Source organism: Mauremys mutica, chromosome 3 (assembly GCF_020497125.1).
Source record: "Mauremys mutica isolate MM-2020 ecotype Southern chromosome 3, ASM2049712v1, whole genome shotgun sequence".
Taxonomy (NCBI): Eukaryota; Metazoa; Chordata; order Testudines; family Geoemydidae; genus Mauremys; species Mauremys mutica.
In genome coordinates, this window is record NC_059074.1 from 81,489,876 (window position 1) to 81,512,840 (window position 22,965).

Below are 22,965 nucleotides of genomic sequence, written 5' to 3' on the forward strand. Positions count from 1 at the left end.
CCTAGCATTGAAGCTGCCCGGGGCATGCTCCCCTAGGGGTCTTTCCCCCTCCAGATACACACACACACACGCGCCAAACAACACCCCCCTTTGCATTTATTTTTGGTTTCTAAGGGATTTCTCTCCAACCTGTCTGTAGGTATGTTTGTGTAACCAGACACCGAGAATAGCTGTCTGCGGGAGAATTAACTCAGTCCCCCAAAGCTTCGTTTGCATTCAATAGAGGTGTTTGTTTTTCAGGTTTAGACCTCCAGACGGGTTGAAGAAATCGCCCGAAAGGAACCACTTGGAAGATTTTGTTTTCTCCTGTGAAATCCCACTAGACTTGAGCAGGTGGGGGATCTGTAGGGGATATTTTTGTGGGGGGCTGTCTGGGGGGGCAGGCGAAGGGAACTGAGAGTGGGGAGATTCTGGGGTGGTTTTCCTGCTTTCTTCTGAATGCAGGGAAGATAGATCGAGACTCTTACTGTTGGTTTTTAAAAACAAATAATACAGATGCTGGCAGATCTCTTAGTTTTAGAGAAGTGGATTATCTCCAGGATTAACGTAAAATGTTGATGTTTGAGGAACTGCTGTTGCTCAACCCGTAAATAAAGTGGAGATGTTGACAGATTGTCTAGCCTCTGGTAAAAGAGAACAAAAACAGTCCATTTCTTAAAGGACATCAGCACTTGGGAGGGTGGAGGAGAGAGGAAGGAGTTTAACTATTAACTTTTATCTGGATTTATAAATGAGTTGAAACTCTTGTCACTGATGCTCTTTTATGTCTTTGCCTTTCCATTTCCCCCCCTCGCACAAGATGGTGAAAGGCACATGAAAACGCTGATGCGCACATTAATTGGACAACGGGGTGATTTTATTGCTCACTAGTAAAAATAAGTGTCACGGGAAAGTTGCTGTTTGTAGTTCAAACGGTGAGGAACTAGTCTGGACAAAAACTAGCAAAGTGGATGGTTGGATTCAAATTCTGCCCTGTTACATCTGGAGTTTGTTTTTATTTTTCTAGATCATTCACTTGAAGACGCTGGAGGACGATTTGCAAAAAAAGGTAAGACACGTTTTCACCAAAGATTAAAATTCAAGGTCATATCGTGTATTTGTCATGCAGCTGAGGCCCATTGTCTCAGCAAAACTCATATTTGTTCAACTGAACTCCTGATGAATGGGGTAATGCTGACCCGTTACTAGGCACTATTTGAACAATTGGGGTAATATAAAGTATTTAACAAACATGTCGTTTGTTTCAGTTATATACCGGGATGTATGTTAGAGCTGAGGAATTCTTCCTGTCCAAAGAGAATACACGTTTTCTTTAACAGGGACTCAAGAAGATGATGAAGAAAACATGTTTTCATAGTTAGTTTTTCCATATATGAAATTGAAGTCTAACTTCACACAATACTCAAGGTGTCTCAAATATAAACTTAATTTGAGTTTTGGTATAAACTGAAAGGAAATGGTTGTGCATAAAATACCTTCTTGATCGCAGCTTTACAATGGTCAAGACAACACTTTCTATAACTTGTAAATTGCGTGGTAACATCAATCTTGTCTTGATTTAAATTAAAATAGAAACAAATGTGTTTTATTTCTTTTGAGGCAACTTAATATACACTTTTTTTAAAGTAATAAACTGTAACAAAATCATTGGATTCACCAGGAGTTTTCTACTTTTCATAGGTTAGTCATTGAAAGCAAGAAGGTTTTTTTTTGAGGGGGGGGGAATTGACAAAGCAACTGTTTGTTTATAATTGCAACATTAACATAAACGAAACGTAGGACTACTATGTACACATGAATTTCAAAATGAGAGCCCCATCTTTATGGTTTCCCATTTTTTACTATTTAGGAAGATGGTTTCTTTTTTTTTTTTACTGTGATAGTTTTGTCTTTCTCCTCTCTGCCAAACGGAAACATAAGCAGTGAGCAGGACAGTTCATTCTCATCGTTTATTTTGAAAGAGAAGTTTGTATGGTATTTTCAGATCTGAGGGAGTTCCTCTCTTTCTTTGCCAGCAACAAGTGCGTTGATATACTGAACTGAAGAACGTGGGCATAATGCCAACTCAAGCAATTTAAACGGCATGGTTATTAGTATCTATCCTGTCCTTATCACACAGTAGTTGTCTTTAATAAACTGCATGTCCTTCCAAGTGATAATGGTGGCTGACAAATTAGTTCAAGTTTTAACTCTCTATTCCAAGTGAATTCTGTTTTAATCGATAAATGCTAACTCTTAATTCCACCAGAGCTATAAAACTTTGCAGAATACAGAGAGGATTTTGAGATTTTCTTACAAATAAGACATTGTGTTAATTTTCTTGTTAATTATACCGTATTTACAATGCTTTGCCTCTAAACAATTTGTATTTCTACATTTGCAAGAGGTAGTTGTTACTGAATCCCACAAATTAATACTTTAAAAAAAAGAAAATTAAAAGAGCAAATAATATTTCTAAACAAAATTATTTAAGCAGGTGTGATACCCCAAAACGTGAAACAAAATCTATAACTTTTGTAAAGTGTTTATAGCTGGAAGTGATAATGAGTACAATCTACTATAGCAGCTTCACTTTGAATAACACAACTGCACAATCCATATTTAAAAAAAACAACAAAAACCCAGGGTTTATTTTCCTCATCAATCAGCTGGAAATGTCTTGTGTAAGAAACTATTAAATTTTCTAACTGAAAAAATTAGTGAATTTATTTCTAAAAAGCAATTAATACAATTTAAGAGAAATATATATTTTTCTTTGTATGATTCTAACCAATAATAAGCATTTTTTAAAACTCAAAGACTTACGTGAGCTGTAATTTTTCATTACGCCTCATGTTACCTAGTAATTCCACAAGGAAAAATTACACATTAACATTACAATCCAATGTAAAAATATGTGAAAGGAGATGTATTAATACAATTAACTGTAAAATACAGAAATAACTGAGCATACCCTTAGGATATGAACATTTATGAAGAGATTTATTACAGAAGAGCCACACTCTCAATTTGCTGATTCACGAACCTGCTAAATCTTGCCAAAAGCTTCAGTATCACTCATGTTCTCAGCAAACTGATAATAGCAGAGTGCTGTAGTAAGGTCTCATGTTTCTAAGTCTTCCTTACTTTTTCAAAATACAGCACAGTTACTATTATGCTTGGAAAGAGTCATAAATAGACAACTATTTTTTCAGCATTAATGAACAAAACTACATTTCAGTAATGCTGTATACTTGATTTCATGTTTTATTAATTTGCAAAATTCACACCAGTGGCTAGAAGACAAATGCAACTTAGCAGCAATGGTCAATTAATAAAATTCATCAATTACTTCTCTACTAACTGTGTATTGATGAAAGACTCTTTACCATTATTTTACATTTTATTTTAAGCTGATCAATCATACATAGCCACAACAAATGGTACCATTCTAAATGTTAACTTTTTAAAAAGTGTAAATACAAAATATTAAGTAGTTGTTGTTGAAGTATTACACTGAAACACCTGGACCCCAGAAAATAGTGCAGAAAAAAGTAACTGGCATTGTGTAGCAGATATATGTATTTATTTATTTCTGTCATTAATGCTACTGATTCAGTTGTCCCAAATGATATTTAGAAAGATAATGGAAAATATTTAGGTACTGCATTTCCAGCTGAAACTCTGGATATTATGAGAAGTTGCTACTATTTTTTCACTAGAAGCATTAAAATTATGACAATGGTTTCTAGCCTTTTGGTGCTTAAGTAAATATTGTAGTAAATAACTATCACGGATATTTGGCTTCATTTTTTTGCAAACCTCTGAGTGCTGGCAGCTAATTTAGTTTTATAGTTGGCATCCTTTTCTATTTTTTTGCCTTGAATATTGGACAAAATGTTTGTTTCTATAGTTATTATACTTTTCAGTGCATGGGATGTATGCTTAACCATGAAACCATGTGGGAACTGCAATTAAGAATTTTTGCCACTATTGTTAATTCCTTCACCTTATTCAAGTCACTCTTAGGGCACATCTTCACTAAATGGGTCATATTAGAATCCATGTTCCATTCATGTTCACAATCATATTCTAACATGATAAAAATGTCCAAAGACAAGGCTTTAAAGATCCTCTTCTGCAATGTCCTGTATGAAAAATGTGTCGTAAGTCCACAGAAACACACACACAATGAATTTTGATCCACAAAAATATATGTATGCATGCCTAAACTGAGTAATCATATTGCCATATCTCCATAAGTTGTGTTTTTTCTGTTTTCGGTCTTCTCCCTTGTTTTCCAAGTCCATCACTTGCTACAGCTTACTATATGAACATAGTTCTTGCTACTGTGAGGCAGTCCACTGAAGTCATTGGGACAATTTTTAATAATAAACAATACACTTGGTAGGGTTTGTAGAATGATTGGTCCTTATACTGTAAGATCTGCAGGGCAGAAATCTGTTTTTGATGTATTTTCTGTAAAGTGCCTGGCACTCCTGAAGATGCTATGAAATGACAAACCTGAGCACATTATCAAGGTTTATATCTTTTATTAGTGCATATGCCTACAAAGCTATTTAAAGCAAAAAGAAAAATACTGTGACAAAGTAGCTCTAGCTATGGCAAGATTTGCTTTAATTGCCATGGAATCCTTGATTCTAAACGAATCACAATTTTAATAGACAGTACCTTCTGTAAAGCTAGTGGGCTAGATCCTCAGCTGATGTAAATCAGCATAGATACATTGAAGTCAGCAGAACTATGCCAATTTACACCAGATGATGTTAGTGTCCTTCTTGGCTTTAACAGTTTTCCTTTAATCTTCTTGCCACTTAAAGTTTTACTATGATCTACCCACATTCCAGAAGCATGGAAGAATGAAGACAGAATAACATTTTCCTTATTTTCCTCCTCCATTCAGCCTTTGGTGGCTTTTCTCTTATAATAGAATTTGTTTTATTAATCATATATGTTGTAATCCATCTCAGAGCTCTTAAATGTACTTGTCCTCCTTAAAATCAGACCTTTTTAATCACACCTGAATAGAAGTGTTATATTTAGAAACATTCCAGCCTTGTCTAGCTTACCAGATGTAGGTGTGTTATAAATAGCTTCCTGATGATACTGCATTTGTGATTAAAGGTTCCTAAACACTGTTATTGGCAACCCTCTTATTAACAGTTTGTTTGATGTAAAGGAGTTTAGAAAGGGTGCCCCCCCCCAATGACTTTACTCTGTTTGCCAAATTCTTGACACTTTTCTTAACCAGGCTGTAGTATCAGTACTAATAAGTTACAAATTTGAATCTGACATCTTTTGCATTAAGAATAGTAAGGACTAGCACTACTTGGTCAGTAAAGTGGAGAAATAATCGTTTCTCTGTATCAGCTGGCTAATGAGCATTTGTGAGGGCACTGTTACTAAAATAGCTCATTTGCAACGGGTTTTAGGCTAAAGTTTTCTTTCCCTTTGAAAGTATAATATAATTTGGCAGATGGCTGCCTACATTCTTTTAACAGTTCTGTAAACAAAAATGTTCATTTTCTTAGCAAAATGAAGTATTACTACATGAAGTAGGTATTGTCTTTATATGGTTATCAGAATTCATGGTTTTGGAGAGCAGAGTGAGTTTTGAGGATTTTGTGTGTGTGTGTATGTGAAAAAGAGGGCTGGGGGTAATAAAAAAAAATCTTCCCTTTTTTGAACATTTTTTTTCCACCAACAGTTGGTGAAGGGGCACTGCATAAATATATATTTTTAATCATCCCCCAGTTATTCCTGGGGTTTATAAACCATAATAACTTCAAGGGGAAAAGTGTAACAAGATTAAGATATGGCCCAGATACAATGGTGATGAAGAGCTATATAAGTACTGTATAGATAGATAGATAAAGAGTTTGCATAATAGTAGATAGTAGATGCTCCGAGCAGATATGAGTGTACTTAGTGAGTTTCCTTTTTTAATTGACTAGCAATTTACTTTACCCGTTCCAACTTTCCTATTCCATCAGAATTATAAAATATTAAAATTATTTACTATAATAAATTTTAGCAAAATAATTTAATTTCACTAATATTTTATTGAAGCAGGAAATGTATGAAACTACAAAATTTCAACTGACTTCCAATAGAAATACAAATAACCAATACTATGTGCAGGATTTATTTTCCCTCAGTCAAGTGTGATATGACACAGGCACAAGTACAGATTTCCCTTTTCATTCTTAGTGTTTTTTTTTTTTTTTACTAACTGAGTAGAAACTGTGCTGCAAAAGGCCACAAGAAGTTGCTTTTTTTTTTTTTTTTTAACTTTTCACTGCATGTCTAGATTCAATGTTCTCCTGGTAATGTGGATTGCCTGTGAGATGAAATGTTCTGACTAAATTCTAAATTTAAGGGCAATGCTGTCAAATTGATCTTGAGTGGGACAGTTTAATGAATGTCTGTCTTTTCAATCCATTGTACTTAATATCTGCTGGGGGGGGGGAGGCTTTCAGTCTTTCTTGCCTATTTTTTTCATTCAGTAAACACTTTGTTACTTTTTACCTCACTTATTCTTAAGGGGGCATTCGCTTCAATAGAACTATGACAGTTTACACCAGCTGAGGATCTGCCTCAAGATGTGGTACTTCATGGCTAAGGGTCCAATCCTGCTAACATTCACTTCCAATCAGGGGTGCTGGAACACTTTTTGTATGGGGGTGCTAAGAGCCATTGAACCAAACTCTAAACCCTGGATATAATGGAAACTACTTCAAGTCAGGGGTGCTGCAGCACTCCTGCACCTCTAGTTCCAGCACCTATGCTTCCAATGAAATGATGCATGGGTAGAAAACATTTTATTGTAGGCCGAATTTGGCCCTTAGATTTTAGTCCAACAAAATTTCTAGACATCACAAAGGTGTAAGAAATAATTTGATATGAAAGTTTTGGTTATTTCATTATGTTCATGATTCTCTTGAACTTCTGTATGTTGTTTGGCATCCTCTAGCTAAAAGAGATCATGCTAATTATATAATTAAGGGGCATAAACTTGCATCATAAGTTTCTGTGCTGACAATGTGTCTTTTGGCTGTAAAAGGTTGCCTTGGGATTTAATATGTATACTGATAAGATAAACCACATCTTTGTTCAGTCCTTAAGAATGTAACAGTAAGAAAACCGTAGTTGATGCAATGGAGAATAATTTCTATAACAATGATATTATGAATGCAACATTTTTTGTAATTTGTGAAACTGCATGAATATAGAAAGATGTGGGAGATGTAGACATTTTGTGATTAATAGTGATTTTTTTTTTTTTTGGAACTAGAATAAGAAATTTCAAAACTAAAACAGAATTTTTGCAGAATAGTATTTATTAAAATTAGAAATGATTAGGCATTTATGTAAATTTTGCCCACAGTCAAGCAGAATACTTTTGAAAGGTTTTTTTTTTTAATTTTTGTAAGAACTTTTGAAGCTGCTTTTTAAAAGTGACAGAAGAAATTATACATATAATCCTAGATTGCTTTTTTCTGCAATTATTTATTTAGGGATTGATCTTGTAGGCCTTTATCATTTTACAAGCTAAGGGCATGACTCTGTAACACCTCATACCCAGACAGTCATTCCTACATATTTAGCCTGTGCAAGGCCTACTCACATGCTTCTGTCTTGTAAATACTCAGAATGAAATCCTGGCCCCATTGTAATCAATAGCAAAACTCTCATTGACTTCAGCAGGGTCAGAATTGCACTCTTAGGCCTTGGCTACACTTGCAAATTTGCAGCGCTGCAGCAGGGTGTGAAAACACACCCTCTCCAGTGCTGCAAATTGCGGCGCTGCAAAGCGCCAGTGTGGTCAAAGCCCCAGCGCTGGGAGTGCGGCTCCCAGCGCTGTACGTTATTCCCCACAGGGAGGTGGAGTACGGACAGCGCTGGGAGAGCTCTCTCCCAGCGCTGGCGCTTTGACTACACTTAGCGCTTCAAAGCGCTGCCGCGGCAGCGCTTTGAAGTGCAAGTGTAGCCAAAGCCTTAGTGCCTCATTCTGCAATCAGATCTGCATAAGGGCAAGGGTGCAGTCACATGGATCCATTCTTCTTCTTTCCCAGGACATTATGGACATAACCAAACTTCTCAAAGACTTGCTTTTCTTCTTCTTCAGTCTTCTTCATTGCCTTATTTTCTTCTGCAATTAAAGCTTTAATTTCCAAGGCTATGTCTATACTACCAGTTATGTTTGTATAACTTATGTCGCTCGGAGGGTGGTTTATTCATACCCCTGAGCAACATAAGTTACATCAACATAAGCACTGGTGTGGATAACGCTATGTCAGTGGGAGAGCTTCTCCCGCTGACATACCCACCGCCACTCATTGGGGGTGGATTAATTACATTCACGGGACCATCAGCATAGAATGGCTACACTAGAAGGTTTACTGTGGCTCAGCTGCATTGGTACAGCTGCACCACTGTAAGCTTGCTAGTGTAGACATACACCAAGAATTTACTTCTCTGAAAACCCATATTTCGGGCAGTTGTCTCCCTGGCTTATCTTTGCTGCATCCTCACTTCATCCAATGCCTGAGAAGCTTTTTCACTCTGATTATACAGCTCTGTCAGTCTGTTCTTCAGATGTGACTCCTTTTCTGCCTTGGCCTCCTGCACCGGGTGGCTGGTGGTGCATGGCTTGTGGCTGGCCAGGCAGAGGCAGCAGATGTGGTTGATGTGCTTCCGGCAGTAGAACTCTAGGAGCTTGTTGTGCTCCAGGCCCTTCCTCTGCTGAAGGTCCATCATGGGCAGGTGCAGCCGGTGACCCCTGAAAGCCAGACTCTCTTAGTGAAGCTTCAGGTGCTCCAGGCAGAAGGAGGCCATGCAGGTGAGGTAGGCCTTGGCAGCCACTGTCCCCAGACAGCTATTATAGGCTCAAGTCGCAGCCTTTCTTCTCCTCTGTCTGACCACCAGCCTTGGAGCTGTAGAACTGCTCCAACACTTGGCACGACATCATGTTCTTTAGATCCAGTTGTGGGATGAGGGCCCAACTTGTGTGATTTGAACCCAGTGGGGCTATGCACAACCATAAAGTTATTTGGGTGTGTGCTTGCAGGATCAGAGCCTTGCCTTGTAACTCCTTCCTTACTATTTCCAAGTGAAAGCACATCAGCTGCTTATGCTCCTGGCCCTAAAATAGCAGTTTTTTAAAAAAACTTTAACTTTAGCACCCTCATGACCAAGATGGAGTCTGCTCTGCAGGTAGCTCTGGCCAAGAGATGGCGCGCGCAGGAATGCAGCAGGAAAAATCCCTTCCACCCCAGGGGCACCTGTTCCAAACCCCCCAGAGTGAACACCCACAGGAAAAGTACAATGGATATAACAAAGGGAGGTATTTATTTACAGAGGGAGGAGAGGAGAAAAACGACAAGGGGAGATATAGGTGGAGCAGCAGAACAGCATTGCAGCCAAACCAAGGGCCCCACAGGCCCAGTGGTAGCACAGTTTGAAAGGGCAGACACCGAGCAATGTGTCTGCACACAGAGTTCAGGAGTCCTGGCCAAAGTTCCAGTCCAGTGGTGAGTCTTGGATGATCCTGGTCATCTTCGGCGCCAACAAACCCCTCGGTGTCCTCTTCTGCTGCTCTCTGCAAAGCCACACAGACCGACCACCTCCCCACTTAACTAGCTAGCAGCCTCCCTCCTTATTCCCACTGCAGAGTCACAAGCCCCAGTATTCACAGCAGCTCTGGGCAGCAGTGATACTGGGTCCAGCTCTGGCCTGTCCTTCTTGAGCGATTCCTCCTGAGCACAGAGCTCCTCCTGGCTCCTGTCCTGGGGTGTCCCCAGTCAGCCACCCTGTCCTTCATAGGCTGTGGCTACACTTAGCACTTCAAAGCGCTGCCGCAGTAGCGCTGCCGCGGCAGCGCTTTGAAGCGCTAAGTGTAGTCAAAGCGCCAGCACTGGGAGAAAGCTCTCCCAGCGCTGTCCGTACTCCACCTCCCTGTGGGGAATAACGGACAGCGCTGGGGCTTTGACCACACTTTGACCACACTGGCGCTTTGCAGCGCCGCAATTTGCAGCGCTGGAGAGGGTGTGTTTTCACACCCTGCTGCAGCGCTGCAAATTTGTAAGTGTAGCCAAGCCCTCAGGCTTCAGGCAAGTTCTCCGCTGCTTCACTTTGTGAGGGCCTGTGGGCTGCAGCCCTTCTCTCCCCCAGAGCTCCAGAGCCACACCCCTGAGTTTCCCTCCTTTTTTTTCATTGCTCCCTCTCACCCCTAGGAAAAATATTTAAAGGGGCCATGCTCTCTAAACCCCAAAAGGGGTTACATTTAGATCAGAAGTCAGCAACCTTTCAGAAGTGTTGTGCCGAGTCTTCATTTATTCACTCTAATTTAAGGTTTCGCATGCCAGTAATACATTTTAACATTTTTAGAAGGTCTCTTTCTATAAGTCTATATAATATATAACTAAACTATTGTTGTATGTAAAGTAAATAAGGTTTTTAAAATGTTTAAGAAGCGTCATTTAAAATTAAATTGAAATGCAGAGCCCCCTGGACCAGTGGCCAGGACCCAGGCGGTGTGAGTGCCACTGAAAATCAGCTCGCGTGCCGCCTTTGGCACGCGTGCCATAGGTTGCCTACCCCTGCTTTAGATCAATCTGTCCTGTCTTGACAGAATCCTAAAACATGCTCCTTGGGTGTTTCTCTGCTGTTACTTGTTTTTAATATATCTTCTATGGAATTTATTAATACAATAAAAGGAAAGACCAGAATGTCTGACCAATTGCTGGAAAGAACATTGTTCTATAAGATCACCTAATTTAAAAAAAAATGAATTGGGATTTTACTGAGGTAAAAACCAGTAATATCTTTCTTCCCTTTTGTAATTCAAAGGGGGGAAAAAAGGAACAATAGATGCTGTTTAGAGTTAGGAGCTACCCTTCTAACCTTTGCAGCTCTTAAAATGCCTGCAGGTTTTTAGATGATGGCTTTTATACTTCAACTTTTGTGTATTTTTTTGTTTTGTTTTTGTTTTTTTAAAAGAGTAATGGTAGGAGTACAATACCAAACTGCTGATAAACATGGAATAAAATTGGTGGAGAGGAAAGTTGGCTATTGACTCCTCTTAGTGGTTTCTCTCTTTTCTCTCCTCTCCTATATTGACATTTATTATTTATGAGGTTTTTAAAAGAGAGGGGAAAGTACTGCCTGCACTATAAAGCACTCAAACAGCCAATTGACCTTTAAAAGGTAGGCACACTGTCTATGGCTTTTTTTTTTAAACATCCACCTCCCAAAAGAGCAGTAGTTTCTACATGAGTCCTGGAAATTATGTTGCATGCTGTTTTCTAAACCGTTCTTGAAGTAGTATTTTTCTTCCCACGCCATTTTTTTAGAGAAGGGAGTCTGAGTATCCATTTCCAAAATCCTTTCCAGCTGAAAGAGATGGGGACAGCATATTGTACAACTAGGCCAGCTTGAGATAGTTGCTTTTTAGTTACTCTTTGAAATATTCCTTTCAAATATACTCATGCACAGTATAAAAAAACTGAGGCATGTCACAAGCACGTATAGAGCACTTTTTGACACAGCAGAAATAATAATTTTCTTCTGTGTTTATACTCTTGACGTTTATATAGTGTTTAATCTTCTCAGAGCCCTGTAAAACACTAATGTACAAACACATCAATAGATGGATATGAATATTCTTAACACTCACACAATATATTAAGGTATTTAAAAAAGGCTGGGGAGGCAAAGCGACTTTTTTACCCCACTGTCTGTTGAAAACTAGGAATTGTGGTGCCTAAAAGGGTATTTTCACATATGCTAAAGCACTCATCCCCCATTGCCAACTCTTACTGAACAGACGTGGACATGTCAAGTTAGCCTTGAGCCCAGGACTCCTCAACAGTAGGCTGGCCCAGGAGCAGATTCTTTTCTCGTGCTTTTCACTATATTAGTCTGTGAGTAGTCCCAGACTATCTGCAAAGTAAGCTACTACTCAATGTGAGTAAAAGTAGCAAAACAGACTAGTCCTATCCTTGTACATGATGCTTTATTCAGTGTAATATCAGGCAGGCTCTATGTGTTTAGAATACAATACTTACACTGATAACTTTGTTTTCTGATACTGATATGATCTGAGGAGAGAAGGGGGTCACTTTTTTTGAAGTACTGATTTTCAGTGCAGATAAAGGTAGTGGAATGTAACAGTTTTAGGAATGTACACCTGTGAGTATAATAGGAAAGTATCTGTTTGTGTATTTTCACCACTGACATTTAGATCAAAGGTCCTCAAGGTGTTGCTGTAGTGAGAAAAGGGAAAGGGGCCATGCAGCTTACCCACCCTGACCTTTCAACTTGCTCATTGTTAGCAAGTTTTCACTAGAAAACCAGTTGCAACTCTGCTTGGTTTGGGATGACTTTTTTCAGGGATTTGCTTATTATGTATGTGTATTCAATTCAGGATGTGGCAGATTGAGGGCTGGTAAGTAATTAAAAGAGAAAAACTAGCAACAAAAACCTCTAGTCAAATATTGAAACTGATGCCTAATCTTTCAACGGAGTTCATTGACCTATTGTCAGAAGGACTTAAAACCATTTTGTTCAGAGGCAATGAACGTTACCACGGGACTAATGATGTTAGGCTGGTGAGTAACCTTTCACAAATATATGCAAGTTAAAACAAAATAGCTAAGGAGGAAAGAAACTAGCTTCTTGTATTCCAGTTTACTTACAACTTAAAAAAAAAACTATGCCAAAAAGGAAGAGGATTTTTTAGTTCCTTGCAGTTTAAGCACAACTTTCAAACCTGGTCTTTGCATAGCTTCCTTTTCTTTTTCTTTTCTTGGATAATGGAGAAAGATGATCATGTGAGAGACATGGTGACACTCATCAAAACGTCTCTTTCCATTCTTTGAGTCATTGTACAGTATTTTAAAAATCAGATTAGAGTTAGGACAATATGGTTATAACCCTATTTAGTTTCTTTTGTTTTTATATCTAAACTATATTGGATTTGTGCTATTTAAATCTTTAAATGTTTGACCAATACTTCTCTCTGTCCTACTCAAACTTACTTTTTTTAAAGCAGAGGCTTTACATATTTGTTTGTTATAATTTTATTTAGACAGAGCTAATGTTTTACACTTCACTGTCAAATGTTTGCTTGCTATGATGGTATGTCTGAATGGATTTCTATAAGACATGAATATCTTACATGAGAATTGAGGTTGCCCTTGTCACAGTCATGAGTGATTTCCTTTTGGCATTACATCAGAGTCATTTGGCCATTTTGATCATGATAGACTTCTTGGCAGCTTTTGATATGATTTGACCAGGGTTTGTTGGATCAGCACTAGGGCCTTATCAACACTAGGAAATTTTAGGAAAAAATTCCTACTAAGTTTAACTGAACTAGTGGCAAAATTGTAGAAATCTTAGAAAATAAATCCTAGAGTAGGCATGGCCTAAGGAAAACAGCTTGTGTGTCTGGAATTGTCTTCAAATGATTCAAGAAATACCTGGAAGGAAGGAGTCAAATAGTGGTGTTACACCACTATGTGTGTCATCACTCAGGTATTTGAATTGCTGTTCTCAACCAGGATATTGAGCATGATTCCATGCTCAATATATCTGAGATCTTTTGACACCTTTTCTAATCCATGTGTCTTTCCTCATGGACCTGCAAGTTCAGTCTCTGCTCTGATGAATTCCTGGACAATATTGCCTGCTGGATGCATTCAAGCCCAGAAAATCTGGAGTCTTGGTGGTGGGTAGGGACCAATGTTAAGATGCTTTTACTGAGAGGACTCTTTCAGAAATTGTGACTCAAATTAAGCATTTTAGTCTTACTTGTTCATACCCATCCCATGGAAAGACATGTGTTGGACATGATTAGCAAGTGTTTGTTTCAGCTGTGCAGTGTGCACAGTGTGTGCCCCTATCTCATGACAACCTTGCAACAGCAACACGTGCTGGTGTGATCACGAGGCTGGATTATTGTAATTCCCATTTCAGGGGCTTCTCCATTATTCAGAAAGCAACAGCATGTATGCTCACTGGCTTGAGCTACTGTAATCTTATTATGCCAGCATTGGCTGCCTATGACGTGGTGGGTTGACTTTAAGCTGACACTACTGAGTGAATTTGTTTGTAGCCTTTAATATTGTAGGCCCTGGCTACAGTATATTCAAGAACAGCTTCTTGAGCCTTGGTCTGGTGGACGTTTCTGTTAAGATACCACCCTGTTTAATGTATCTGATGAGGATAGGAGATCAGCCTTTGCTGTGCTAGGCCCTAGGGTGCTCATTCCACCCCAGAAATCAATCAGCTCATTCCATCTTTTTCCATTACTCAGAACCTTGTTACTCCAAAGTTGAATTCCAGTTTAATCACTTCTGGCACTAATATACCTTTTTCTTTTAGAACCTCTCCCGCACCTTTACTGTTTTTACCTACATTTTTAAAGGGTGGTGTTTTAATGTTCTATTATGTGTATGTAATAAAGCACGCACATTGAGGCACTTTGTAAGTTACTCCCAGGCAAACAAAGTCCTTTATAAAAGCTTCTGTAAAAACAAAACAACTCTTGACTTCTCATATGTTTTCCTAAAATTTCTAATGACTGCTAGTGACCAAGGCCTTGTACCACTTTAGAACTATGTTGATTTGGGGGTGGGGGTGTGGTTTTTTGTTTGTTTGTTTTTTGTTTCTTTTAACCAAAATGGTTATACTAGTACATCCCCTTATGTTGACACAGTTATGTCACTATAAAGGTGTCTTATGCTTTATTCCTCTTTCCTTACGGCTTAACCTTTATACCAGTATAATTGCATCCACATTAGATGGCTTGTACCACTATGGTTAAAACAGTATAATTTTGTTAGACAAGCCCTAAGAACAAACTTTTAGTTAGCCTAGCTGTACACTTCTGCAATTTCCAGTTACTGTGAGAGACTTGGCAATACCAGGGACTGCCATGGCTACCACAACACTGCTATAACAGAGCAGGCATTTTAGATGAAGCAAGACCTCTTTTGCACTATTTACATACAGTGACATTTTTCTTTCAGAGGAATGTGCCACTTATTATGTTTCATTCTTACGGTAATCAGCAAAAGGAAAAAAACATGGGGTGGGGGGGTTGTGCCTTTTTCAACTTGTTTATGAGCTAAAGAAGGTCTAAACGTTTCTGTTCCTTTTAAATAACAAAACTGTCAAGTTTTGTCTTCCTTGGTTTTGCTGAGGTGTTAGTGGAGGACCAGAGAACTAAAGTGGGAGATTTCTAAGCCTGTAACTGCAAGGTGAGAATTTTTAATCTTTTAATAATGAGATTTTATTATTTTGATCAGGAGTTTGAGTTAAATAAGTGACCAAAAAACCCAGACAAATGAAAACCAGAGTTTTAAACAGTTTGATTATGAGTTTCTTCCTCTCTCAATTGCTCAGGTTTCACTTCCTTGATACCTGTGATGTCAAAAAGCAACAAAATATCCATTTATTCAGAGAGTCTTCCAGGGACAAAAAGATGGGCAATCCTAAATTTCTAATATGAAACTAAACCAGGAGAAAATACTCTTAAAAAGTATAAAGATGATTCAAGACAAGAGAATGATGCTAAACCCAAACCCATTTTATCCATGTCATGGACTTTGCTATATTCTAAAGGAGTGCACAATAAAAGTGATTTTTAGACTTAAATACATACAGTTGGATTTTTCTCATTAAACAATAAGAGTAGAGTGACACACATTCAAGAAATGTCTCTGCCTCATTTAAACACCCTACCTTATCAAAACTCCATTTCCATGAATGATGGATCTTGGCTCTTGATGGGAGAGTGAAGTATTAAATTACCTTATTTTCATGTGCTAATGAAGCAGAATGTGGCTTTAGGGGGTTTCTTTTCAGTGAGGTAGCCTGTTTGGTTATGCACATGTCGCCTTCTTATGTTTCCTTCCATGTCTCTGTCTACACTCAAATGGTGGTCTTAATGGGTAACAGTGGCTAATCAGTCTGCTTGACAACAAACCTTGGCCCTTTTCAGCTCAGCAGGAGAAGCACTGGCCTGTAATTAGTGGAGTCATCAAACCAACTGCTTGGCTCAAAGTGATTTCTTCTGGCACCTCTTACAACAACAACTTTATACGCAGAAAATCTGACTTTTTTGCTTAATTTTTTTACATGCCACAGAGCTAATGTAGACTGTTAAATCCTCAGCATAAATGGCAGGCTTGCTATACAATACTTCTGAATAGCTGCACTAGGAAGTGGAAATATAAGGCTTAAGTGTTGGCAAACATTGATATTGAAAGTGCATGTGTATTTCTGACTGAGGCTCAAATGATAAAATCAAGAGTTTTAAAATTCTTGTAACACTGACTTCAATCCAGATGAGGTGAGTAGTGTAGTCCTGTTGAGTAGTAAGACTCAGATCCTGTAAAAACTTAAGAATCTACCTAAGTACCTTTACTTCCATGAGTAGTGCCAGTGAAATCTATGGGACTACTCAAATACTTAAAGCTAAGTATGTACTTAAGTACTTTGCTGGAACAAGACTGAGTGCAGCAACTTTCAGGATTGAGGCCTAAGCCCAGTGGCAAGTTCTGATAGTACTCTATAACGAAGGTTAACATAGTTACTGAGGAAAACAGTGGGGTTTTCTTAGCAACTGTATGCTAGGAACTGTTATGTCAGTCTTTACCATAAGGGATGATGGGGGGGGGGAATAACTACTCTGGAATTACTCATTGCCAGTTATGAAGGTGAATTGGCAGAAAGTGATGAATTTCCCTTTCCTCCTTCACAAGAAAAAAAAAAGGGAACAGGGAAAACTTTAGAAAGTACATGGCAACCAATATCCAAGTCTGGATTTTACTCATTTGAGTTCTAAAGAAAGTGAGGAACTCGATAGCTGAGCTACTGACAAAATCAGGAGGAACTGACAAAATAGGTAATATAATTAGTAACATATACAGTAGAACCTCAGAGTTTCAAACACTTCAGGAATGGAGATTGTTTGTAACTCTGAACTAAATGTTATGGTTCTTACAAGTTTACAACTAAACATTGACTTAATATAGCTTTGAAACTTTACTATGCAGAATAAAAATGCTGCTTTTAACCATCTTAATTTAAATGAAACGAGCACAGAAACAGTTTCCTTATCTTGTCAAATCTTTTTAACTTTCTCTCTTTGTTTTTTAGTAGTTTACATGTAACACAGTACTGTAGTGTATTTGCTTTTTGTTGTTGTTTTGTCTCTGCTGCTGCATGATTGTGTACTTCCAGTTCCAAATGAGGTGTGTGGTTGACCGGTCAGTTCGTAACTCTGATGTTTGTAACTCTGAGGTTCTATTGTACACCTTTTGAAGATTTTCTAATGATTATACTGTAGCTGACTGAGTCTCCAATACCAATAATTAAAGATAGCTAGTAAGCAGAAAGATGGAATGTAATAGTAGGGACAGATGAGCATTTCTGTAAGAGCAAATCATGCCCCTAATATGTTGGGATTCTTTAAAAGGACAAACAAAAAGAAAAGGGGAACAATAATATAATTGGAGACTTTCAGAGATCTGTTGATAATCTGTTATGAAGGACTACTAAATAAATGTAGTAACTATAGGATCAGCAGTAAAGTCCTGTAATGGATTAAAAACAGGTTAAGGGATAGGAAGCAAGTAGTAACAGTTATCCTATTCTCAGCATTGAAGGAGGTAACTATAGAGGGTGCTGTAAGGATCTGTACTAAGAATGGTGATCAGTATGTTGAAGCAGATGTATCAGTGAAGAGCACCTGATAACTCATGTTGGAAGGAACCATTTACATTATTTTTTTCCCCTTTCACAAACAGAACAAATTCTGTGTTCCACTATGACTTCTTTGCACCACTTTTAAGTGCAAAAGGCCATAAACCCAGGAGAATGGTCCCCAGAATCTGGTATAGGGGAGATTCCCACCTTCCTCCTATTCCCCTCTACAGGGGGTATTCCCAAGTGGTATAGAACCTGCATATCAGTTCTGTGCTACCCCATAGGAACATTCCTGGTAAAATGGGATGTGTCTAGAGCACTGCTGAACTCTGGCTATCAGAATGACCTTGTTGGGTCAGAAGCAGCTGGGCACAAGCTAGAGTAACCCTACCATCCCCTGCATAGCTACTTTTGCCCACCCTTTCCTGCACTGAGTGGAACTCAGCCAGAACAGGGTATCTGGTCTAATATCTTAGCATGGACTCAGATTATTCTATATCAAACTGTTTGAGAGTACTTGTGATACACTAGGGGAAAACAAAGACAAATGTCTAAGTGGACTATCTCCTGACTTGAAAAAAAATAAACGATTTCTGGACACTACTGGGTTCTGATTAGTTATAATGACTCAAGAGAGAATTATCATTAAAGACAGCTTACTGAAAACATATCAATATGTAACAAGATCTTGTATTAAATTAAAAGGACACTGTCAATATAAAATCTGCATCCTTAGCTTTCATGCACTTACCTGTTTTACAGATAACACCTTATTTTACAAAAACTGAAATTTAAAAAAATTAATTTACTGCTGCTGTTCAGGCTGTTTAATTTACCTTTTGCATTTTTTCTCAATTTGGATAAAATTCTGCTAAAGTATACATTTTGCTCCTGTCAGTTTCACTTTCTGGTCCTCAGACACTTAGCACAATGCTTCAGTATTTGGGTTGCATACACTGCAGGGGTTGTTTACTTTACAAATGATTCTACTGGAATTTAAAAAAATATGACCTTTTACAGAATATGAAATGGATTGAAAGTTTTAACACAAAATCTAAACTTTCCACCAATTGTCATCACAACATTCATTTTTAAAAGGGGGGGATAGGTCCAGATCCACAGAATCCCAGTTTTGGCTTCCCTGTGATCCACAGAACTCCTGCTCTGAACCCTGTAGGTGCCTAGGCTCACTCAGTGCCTAAGTTTTCAAAGTAAAAGTTTCCTCGATGCTTATGTTTCTGCCTCTGAGAATGCACACTGCTGCCTCCCTCTAGGCATCTAGATGCCTCTTTCTTGCCTCAGCCCCAGAATGATTTACAAACTGGAAAAGATAGGCAAACAGTCACCTAAGGGCATGTCTTCACTAGTAACATGGCAGCGCTATAACATGGCTGTGTAGTCACGGCACCAGCAGTGGGGGAGAGCTCTCCCAGCACTATTTAAAAAAACAAAACAAAAAAACACTTCCACGAGGGGAATAGCTCCCAGCACCGGTGCACTGTCTACACTGGCACTTTACAGCACTGAAACTTGCAGCGCTCAAGGGGGTGTTTTTACACACCCCTGAGTGAGAAAGTTGCAGCACTGTAAAGTGCCAGTGTAGACAAGCCTTAAGTCATGTGTGCGGCCTGATCCAGTAGGTGTGCTCAGAAGACACCTAGTGGGTCAGTCCCCATTCAAAATCTGGCCAGAGGTGGCCAGGGGCGGCTCTAGGAATTGCGCTGCCCCAAGCAGGGTGGCACGCCACGGGGAGCGCTCTGGCGGTCGCCGGTCCCGCAGCTCCGGTGGACCTCCCGCAGGCATGCCTGCGGATGCTCCACCGAAGCCGCGGTACCAGCGGACCCTCCGCAGGCATGCCTGCGGGAGGTCCACCGGAGCCGCCTGCCGCCCTCCCGCGGCACGCCGCCCAAAGCACGCGCTTTGCGTGCTGGGGTCTGGAGCCGGCCCTGGAGGTGGCAGTGGGGCCCATCTTGCACCTTTAAGCCAAGTGATTAGAGCACTTGCCTGAGATGTGAGAGATCCAGGTTCAATTACCTTTTCTCCTGCTCTGGCAGGGAGCAGGAATCTGAACTAGGGGGCCCCCCTACATCTCAGCCCCCCTGTCTCAGGAGAGTGCTTTAACTATAGCGCAATGGACTATTCTGGTGTGGGGCTCTCTTGGTCTCTCCTCTTGCATCTGTTCCACTGTGGATGAATAACGAAAGAGTGATGTGAGGAGAAGGACTGGATCCTGGGTCTTCCACCTCCTGGGTGGGTGCTCTAACCATTGGGCCATAGTCTCTCCCTCTTTCTCTCTTCTCTGTTATTAGCCCAGGGATTGGGGGTGAGGAGAAGAGAAAGAGAGATTGATAATGACTGACTCTGTAGCCCAGTGTTTAGGGCACTCACCTAGGATGTGGGAGATACTAAATCAAATCTTTTCCCCCCCTTCTCTGAGAAGCAGGAATTGAATATGGGTCTCCCATATCCCAGGCCAGTGCTCTAATCAGTGGGCTAAAAGTTATAAAGTGGGTACCTTCTCCTCAGACATCCAGTGTGAAGCAAGGCAGGTGCCTAAGATGACTGACTTTAGGCAGCAGGTGCCAATTTGTGGATCACTATAGTGAGCTAGGCCACTTCCCTGCAGCATTGACTGAGGTGCCTATCTTTGAGAGGGGGAGGGACTTAGCATACACCCTTCTGGTTAGCATTTCCCATTGGCTAGCTTAGGTAATGTGGTGTTTAGATGTTGCTTGTAATTTATTAGAACTGGGAGCACTGGCTGTTGGGAGTCTGAAAGGATAGGAAGGAGGGGGGCGGAGGCTGAGTGAGAGTTACAGAGGGTGCAGCAGCAGCTTGATACAGAGGTTTCCACTGTAAAAAAAAAAAAGTTCTGATGAGGTTGTTAGTAATTTGCCTGGTTGATACAACATTTTGGCGACGAGGATGGATCTTCTGTCTGTGAACCCACCTGCACCCTTTCTGCAAAGCCCAGGTGAGCCTCCAATTGCTTTTACTGTCTGGATCCATATGTTTGAGACTTATCTGCTTGCAATCAGTACTACAGAAATTTCTGAAGTAAGAAAGCATGCTCTGCTAATCCACTGCCTTGGAGCAGAAGGGCAGCATATATTTTACACTTTTCCCCTTGCAGATGAGAAATATGAGACTGCACTCACTGCATTAAAGAACTTTTTTGTGACAAAAGTGACTGTAGTAGCTAATCGCTACAGATTTCACCAGCATGAGCAGAAACCAGGGGAGACTATAATGCAGTATATTGCTTCCCTGAGGAGTCTGATTGTAACTTGTGACTTTGGGAATACGGCAGATGAGATGATTAGAGACCAGCTCATTAAGAAAACAACCATGCTTCGTGTAAGAGAACACTTACTTCTAGAACTACAACTTACAGTAGAAAAAGCAATAACCATTGCTACTCAGATTGAGTCAGCTACAGCTGAAGCTAAAATACAGATACAGAAAGCACAGTCCAGTCTGTGACTCCTTTGCAGAAAAGTTCACTATTGCTGCAGACAAGCAATTGCAAAGGAAAACTAATAAAAAGCCACTGAATCAGCAAATGCAAAATACAGTAAAAGCATGCTTCGCTGTGGATCTCCACAACATCTTGCAAGCTACACAGGATGTCCAGCAAAAGTAGGTCAGTGCAATCATTGCAAAAAGATTGGGCATTTTCCTAAAGTATGTCGCGGTAGCCAGTTCAATCAACAGGTGCATGCAGTTACAATACCAGATGATACTGTGCTGAGTGTGGACAAAATCACTACTGCACATATTCCAGAACAGATAAAGTGCACTGTAAATGTTTCTGCCATATCCTCAGGCAACTCACTCTATTCAGCTAATGTTGGACACTGGCTCAGCAGTATCTATACTACCTGATTCCATCTATTTGCATTACTTTAAAGATGTGCCTCTTACTGAACCCAAACTTCAGATGGTGTGCTATTTGAAAAACCATATTCCAGTACATGGCTGCCTGCCAGCAATAGTTACTTTTGATGTTTGCTGTGTAACTGCAGAGTTCTACATTGTCCACAAAGGCACTCCTATCCTTGGCAGAGATTTATTGGCTGCTTTAAATCTCAGGGTAGTTAATGGACGAATTGATCTTCCTCAGCAAAGCACTCTTGCAGTACACACACCAGTTTCAGCTGGGACCCAATACCAGGTTGAGGAGAAACTCAGCCGTGTTTATGGGTTTCTGCATAAAGTTAAAATGCGGAATAATCTGATGCCTGTACGACAGAAATTACGGTGCTTACCATTTTCAGTCAGGGAAGCTGTTTCAGAGGAACTTAGAAAACTTGTTCAAAATGACATTATTGAAGAGATTAACTCCTCGGAATGGGTTTCACCTATAGCGGTGACACAGAAGAAGGGTGGAGGCATTTCCCTTTGTGTGGACTTAAGGGAGCCAACTTAAGCTATTGTGATTGACAGCCATCCTCTTCCTCACATAGAAGTAGTATTTGCAGAACTCTGTGGAGCAAAGATGTCTTCTACTCTTGATTTGCAGAGTGCATACCACCAGGTTATGTTGCATGAAGACAGCAGAGACCTCACAGCATTTATTACACACAAGGGACTATTTCATTTTAAACGTGTTCCATACGGTCTCTCATCAGCCCCAAGTTCCGTCCAAAAAATGTCATTGATTCTGAAGAATCAACAGGGAGTTCAGTGCAATTTGGATGATATTATCGTGTTTAGAAATACTACTGAGGAGCATGACAATAACCCGCAGTCTGTACTAAACTGCAACAGCAAAGCAGGCCTCAAGCTCAATAGGTCCAAATGCAAATTTAGACAAACTGAACTCTTCTTTCACAGGCTGGACTAAAACCTGATCCAGATCATATCCTGGCAATTTCAAATGCTCCTCCAACAGATGTGCAAACCTTATGTTCCTTCTTGGGTTTTACCTCCTGGTATGCAAAATTCATTCCCAATTATGCTTCTGTCACTGAACAAGAATTACTACGGAGAAGTTCAACCTTAGCGTGGACAATGGATGCACAAGCTAGTTTCGACTGTGAAAGACTTGATTGTACATAGTCCAGTACTTGCACTATTCAGTCCTGCATTGCCCACAATTGTAACTGCTGATGCTTCTGATTATGGACTTGGGGCTGTCCTCACACAACTTCATGAGGCCAACACAGAGAGGACTGTTGCATTTGCTTCAAGAACACTGAGTAATACTGAGAGAAAATATTCTACAGTCGAAAAAGAAGCAGTTGC

The 22,965-nt window shown here is 39.7% G+C and overlaps 1 protein-coding gene across 2 annotated transcripts in view; it reads left to right on the forward strand.

Moving 5' to 3' along the window:
- Positions 1-835: 835 nt before the first annotated feature.
- The window catches only part of PRDM1 (PR/SET domain 1), a 127,994-nt gene continuing 105,864 nt past the window's right edge, over positions 836-22,965 (forward strand). Inside the window, exons 1-2 of one of the 2 annotated variants that reach the window (XM_045012105.1) lie at positions 836-914; positions 1,007-1,048. The gene's annotated coding sequence lies outside the window, so the exon portion shown is untranslated. Of the gene's footprint in view, positions 915-1,006; positions 1,049-16,278; positions 16,361-22,965 lie in introns of those variants that run through there. The other variant, XM_045012107.1, reaches the window with a different exon arrangement.